General features: G+C 42.3%; 1 protein-coding gene across 1 annotated transcript in view; it reads left to right on the top strand.

Moving 5' to 3' along the window:
- Window positions 1-1,532: 1,532 nt before the first annotated feature.
- The window catches only part of LOC126426441 (uncharacterized), a 73,989-nt gene continuing 69,074 nt past the window's right edge, over window positions 1,533-6,447 (top strand). The window contains exon 1 of the mRNA XM_050088357.1: window positions 1,533-1,628. The gene's annotated coding sequence lies outside the window, so the exon portion shown is untranslated. The remainder of the gene's footprint in view (window positions 1,629-6,447) is intronic.

The raw sequence follows: 6,447 nt of genomic DNA, 5'->3' as shown, positions 1-6,447 counted from the left end.
TACTGGCGCATTAAACTTGGACAGCACTCGCTAGCCAGCGGTCCAGCTAACCTGCAGTGATGTGTGCAGGTGCAGTTCAGACGTAGAAGGAGACGAGCAGACAAAGAATTTGCCATCGAATGTCATTTAATTTTTAAACAGAGTGAAATAATTTTCGGCAAAACTCCAGCACTAACGTCCACTTCTTAGGTGACCAGACGGAAAGCATAAACTGCTCTCGTTATCACCTGACATAGTATCCTAATTACAAACAAGAGTGATGAAAATTCCTAACTTAAACACAGGGTAATTTTTCTGACCGAGCTATGTGTGATGCAAGAGCATACTCCATGGATTTCACTGTATTGTTGAATACTGAAGCCACTGGAGGTATTACTTACATTGAGTCGTCTCGTAAACTCTTAGCTCCTTCCTGATCCGAACCCGAGAAATACATTTCAGTTGGAACTGACATCTGCCACGTTGAAAACGAGTAGATCAACAACAAAATCCAGTAAGCCACCCAGGTGCCGCATTTTCTCCTCTTCTTTTATTACTGCCGAACTATATCCCGCCAGTGTTCGGCAGTGACATGTGAAAAAACTGCGTGCGTTAGTTCCTGTACGTCTGAAAGCTTAACAGTCTTGTTATTTCTCGCGACAAATCACTTAAATTGGCTCCAGATCAGTTCTGTAGGCTTCATATTGTAACGGTACAGTGACAATAAAAATGCAGCATTTGTACGATGATCTCGATGCTGTGAAAATGATTGTTTTTCATGTTTCTGCGACACATCTGTGGTATAAAACAATGGACATAGTCCAAATAAAGGGTATTTGTTTTTCATTTTTGCCTTACAAAATTAAATTGTTATGTTTTCTTAACTCAAGCAACCTCCGGAAGATGTGTCGCATGTAAACGTAGAACAACCGAATTTCGGTAACCGTTTTTCGCTGTCGTGTTTACACGCTAAGGTCTGAAGCGGATTTGCTAGCCCAGTTAAATATTGCTACTGGAAAACAGCAGTTACAGTCTCTGATTTAGTCGGCGCAATCACTATTTCTCTTCAGACGAGGTGTAAATTGCTTCAGTCTGATAGTTCCACTGTACAAAAAGCCACTCCGTCCATATTATCCGAAAATTTTTAAAAACATGGCGAAAGCTGACAGCCTAAGCACATTTCAAAACCGGTTGCGCTTACACGGAAGCGGAAATCGGTTTCGGCATTGGAAAACCGGCGATTAGAAACTGATTTCCAGAATCGATTTTGTACCACCCAGAGCGGTAATGGGAAATCGGTTTACGAAATACTGTTCTGGGAGCCCCATGTAAATAGAGTGTGTATTGCTAGTTGTACGGCGCAGTACCAGACGAACAGACTGTGTGACGTGGAAGGAGGCAGGAGGTGCGGCAGTGCTGACACCGACGTAGACGCCTCGCTCGCTCTGCCGCAGCCGTTCCCTCGCCTGCCGTGGATCGAACTGGCAACGGTGCACTGTGACGTCAGCGCTGGGTGGGGGGCAGAGCGCGCCCCTGCTATTTCTGCGGCGCGGTTCAGACTGAAGAGCCAGGCGGCTATCAGCGCATAACGTAGCAGTGTATTCTCGGAGGTTCTACGTGTCTTCTCTACGCGGGAATACCACAGGAAGGTAAGGCGGTCAGCTGACTTCTACTGGAATTTCTGGAAGCTGCTGATGTTGTTCTGCACGCTTTTGTGTGCTATAGTCGCGTAACAGAGCGAAGTCAAGGAACTGCACCTCTCTAATTCATTCTTACAATATGGCCGCTACGGCCGGCTTGTTTGGCCGTGCGGTTCTAGGCGCTATTGTCTGGAACCGCGCGATCCCTACGGTCGCAGGTTCGAATCCTGCCTCGGGCATGGATGAGTGTGATGTCCTTAGGTTAGTTAGGTTTAAGTAGTTCTAAGTCTAGGGGACTGATGACCTCAGGTGTTAAGTCCGATAGTGCTCAGAGCCGTTTGAACCAAGGCCGCTACGAATAAACGGGTGGCGAATAGTGTGTTAAGTTACCGTATCGAGTACTTAATAATTTATTACATGTTATTTATCGCCGTGTTAGTCATTTAACCGCCGAAAACTTGAGCGAGAATAACGTGGAACGAACGGAAAATAGCGCCACATTCAGTGAGGTAGTGTTCCGATGTGCCATTGTCGATCCCTGCAGAATTGTCGTACTACAGATGCTTAAAATGAAAACCGCGCGTACTTGATTATGTCACTGCATCGAAATACCATACGTTCGTAGGACGCAAGTTCGTGAAAACCATAAAATTTAGCACTTAGGACCAAGTGAGTTTTCTGCCTCTGATTCTACCAGTCGCGGTTATCCGTATTATTGAACCGCCAGCCAGCAACCAGAGACAGGTTATAGGGCTAACATAGATTTAATTTTCAACATTTCACGTAATTTGACCGAATTTAAACCTTTAAACTGCTGTCATATACTACTGGTTAAGAGGTATACTCTTATATTATGGGTTTCACACCGTAAGGAAAGTATTACAACTGGAAACTTAACGTGTCTCGAGGCAGCGGAACTCACGACGCTAAAATACCCGGACATTACTCACTTTTGAGAATGGTGGCGACTTACAACAAACTCTCAACATTTCGAACACTAGAGATATTTCTGTTTACTATTAAAAACAGTCTTGATCACAATTTATTTAGTACTGTGACCAGTTTCACTAGTAGTGATTCTCTAGCAGAAGGAGGCTCTTACTCATTGGTCTGAAGATGACCACAGTAGTGATCGAAACCGGTCACTACTAGTGATTCTCTAGCAGGAGGAGGTTCATTGGTCTGAAGTAGAGTTGGGCAACACGATTCTTTTTCCCGATTCGATTCCTACGATTCAATCTCACATTGCGAATCGATTCCTACGATTCGTTCACGATTCATTCTAGTCTGCGATGACACGATTGTTACGGAATGCAAAAAGTTCTACACCTTACTCACAGATGGCAGGACATGTCTGAAATCGTCAATGGGGTTAGAATCGAACTGTGTCAGAAATAGTGTATTTATGACTAAACATGCATATGACGTTACAAGTGTGATTCTCGATTTATACGTGTAATGCCTTAATTGACGAAAGGTCATGTTTGATTTGATTGCATCTATTGTTTTATTTCAGTATGCCAGGGAAGAGGAGTCGATTTGTGCGAAAGGTGGTGCAAAATTGCTTCCTTTGTTCACATGCATCCTCCACTTGACTGCCATCTGGCGGTCGTAATCATTCGTCACGACTCGGCATGATTCGGAAGTTGCCTTCGAAGCATAGCGTAGTGCGTACTAAGAATCGATGAACCGTTGGAACTTGGAATCGTCACGACTCGGAAACACGCAATCGTTCTTACGATTCTTTTGAACGACGATTCGTCCGTATCACGATTCGATTCTTACGATTCTTTATTTAGAGTCGTACAAATGAACGACTCATTCACGAATCGCCACATCTCTAGTCTGAAGATAACCACAGTAGTGGTCGAAACCGGTCACCGTACTAAATAAATTGTGATGAAGACTCTTTTTAATAGTAAATATTTGTAACATATTGATCACTGTCAATCCCATAATGTATTCAAAAGAGATATTTCTTCCTCCCCCCCCCCTCCCCCCCCCCACACACACACAGTTTTGCTGTTAGTGCAGTCAGCTTCGGCATCAGACAACAAGTTTTAATTGATTGCTTCGTTGGAACAGACTCTATTCGCTACACAGTGAGCGGACAGTATGCACACCCAGCATTGAAAGTATCGGCAAAATTATATCATTGTACGGGACACACGTCAGCAGAGATGACGTCATAAACATTTATACTTGGGAAAAACTTTCTTCTGTTTAAAACGGAGCGCAGACTAACAAAGACTGTCTGATCTGATCCATTATAAGTGGTTTTTGAAAGCCTATGACTGTGAAAACAATAGGTTTCTTTACAAATAAATCTTCTGCGGCCAGTCACGATTTTCTTTATTTACTTTTCACACGACGGGTTTCGGGAAATGATTCCTGTTTTCAAGTGCGCTTTTTGTGTGTGATGCCACTTGACAATGGGGATCATTTCCCGAGACGTGTGAAAAGTAAATAAAGAAAATCGTGACTGGTAGCAGTTGATTTATTTATAAGCAAACGAAGACTGTATGAAGGGCTTATTTCAATAGTGGTACAAGTCCCATTTTTGTTCATATTGAGATACAGAGTCCTAAAGTTAAATGAGCGCTGAAAAATCTGCAGTTGAGATACCAGAAATATTCAAGCATATGGCTTCTTGCTAGAGATGCACTTTTCTTTCAGTTTGTTTGGATCATTAATGTCGGAAGCATTATAAGCAGAAAAGTGGAGGTAATGGACTTGTACCACTGTTGAAATAAGCCCTTCATATCTATCTAATGTTTCATAATGAAAGTACTTCGTGACTTCGAACACACACAAAGAATAATTTAAAACCGTTACTAAATTTTTCCTCGCTTACATACTTAACGTAAAATATTATAAACGTTAACTCAACTTGTAAAAGTAACCAGGCGTCATGGGCTCGTGAATCAGGAACATGTGGCGTCATGCCAACATGGTTCTGGCGATGATACACTGCGCATTTATTTCAATATTTTTACAACTTTCTGGAATTTAATTTGTGATTAACGAACGGCCTGTTGCGTTTCCAAACATTTTGGTTAGATGGAGGAGAAGATTTGGTTAGTAGTTGGCGAATTCTTGAAAAATTAACATAATGTTCGTGCTTCGTAAAATAAAACCTTTCCTATCCTCTTTTTGTCGTTCTGTGACGTCTCCACTTCTGTGATTTGCTGATGGAAGGGGAAGCGATCAGAACCCCACACTTTTTTTGTTCTGTGCAACGCTGCGGCGGTTTGTGTGCCTGTTCTCGTTTTAAAATTTGCGTGATAGGAGAGCATGGTGTCATGACAATTGAACGCAACAAAGATCTCTTTCAGACGCTTGGAGTTCCATGCAGTTTGTTGTGCAGCAAAGTTGTTGCAAAGGTGCTTGCGCGTTAGTCGTATCTTTTGTTGCAGAAGAATGAAGGTTACCGTTTGTGACGCTGTCATCACTTTCGTTACTTGACGTTCAAATGACATGATTAATGTGCAGTGTAATGCTTTATGTGCAGCCTATAACGATAATAGAATCTAGATTTAATGTGTAATTTTCAGTGCAATAATTGCGAGAAACGTGGTAGACTTCTCCGTTATTAGTTTCAATTAAAAGACAGAATCACATAGGAATTACATTTGTGGAGGCATTTGCTAATTATGTTTGACAGAAACCTATAGCAAATTTTAATTCGGTTGACCACGTACTAAATGTTCCAGAAGCCTTAACGTAACTGATGGTAAGTCACTCTTTTGGAAAGCCAGTGACATCATTTACTGACACTTTAGCATGACAAAAATTACTGAAAATGACCCATTTGGTAGAGTTTAGACATGTGGTTAGTCAGTTAAACTACACATCGTTATGAAGCGCAGTTTTGAGTACCAAATTATAGAATTCGTAATTGTAACCCCGCCTTAACAAATTAGCATATCTACCAAGTATTGCGCAACATGATAATTACCTTCGTTAGTAACTGCATTTCATTATAACCACCCGGTACGTTCATGCCTCCATAAAAAGAAGAAAATTCGTAAAATTTTCTCCGTCTGGTTTGTAGGTTGTGGTGGCAGAGTGATTTGCGTAACCCGAGGTCTAGGTTAGGTTGACAGGTGACTGAATGGTTGGCAGTTTGCGGAGCCAAAGAAATGGGACGTGATAATAACAATAATTCTTCCTATGGCGCGTATTTTTTACTCGTGTTAGGATTTCGAAGAGTGTTTTATGTTAGTTTTGATGACATCATGGATCGAAGCAGTTGGAAAGTTCATTATGTTTCAGCATTGGGCACCGGTCGTCTGTAGTGTAACTTTCCGTATGCACAAGATGCACGCAGCCTTTCTACATCTACATTTACGCACTTCCCAATCCACCACCATACGGTGCGTGGCGGAGGGTACCTCATACCACAATTAGTATCTTCTCTCCCTCTTACACTCCCAAACAGAACGAGAGAAAAATGACTGACTATATGCCTCTGCACGAGCCCTAATCTCTCTTATCTTTGTGGTCTTTCCGCGAAATGTAAGTTGGCGGCAGTAAAATTGTACTGCAGTCAGCCTCAAATGCTGGTTCTCTAAGTTTCCTCAGTAGCGATTCACGAAAAGAACGCCTCCTTTCCTCTAGTGTCTCCCACCCGAGTTCCTGAAGCATTTCCGTAACACTGGCGTGATGATCAAACCTACCAGTAACAAATCTAGCAGCCCGCCTCTGAATTGCTTCTATGTCCTCCCTCATTCCGACCTGATAGCGATCCCAAACGCTCGAACAGTACACAAGAATAGGTTGTATTAGTGTTTTATAAGCGGTCTCCGTTGCACGAAGAGGCATCGGT

This window comes from Schistocerca serialis, chromosome 11 (genome assembly GCF_023864345.2).
Source record: "Schistocerca serialis cubense isolate TAMUIC-IGC-003099 chromosome 11, iqSchSeri2.2, whole genome shotgun sequence".
Taxonomy (NCBI): domain Eukaryota; kingdom Metazoa; phylum Arthropoda; class Insecta; order Orthoptera; family Acrididae; genus Schistocerca; species Schistocerca serialis.
Note: the sequence above shows the minus strand (reverse complement) of the source record. Positions and strands in the feature narration are given on the sequence as shown.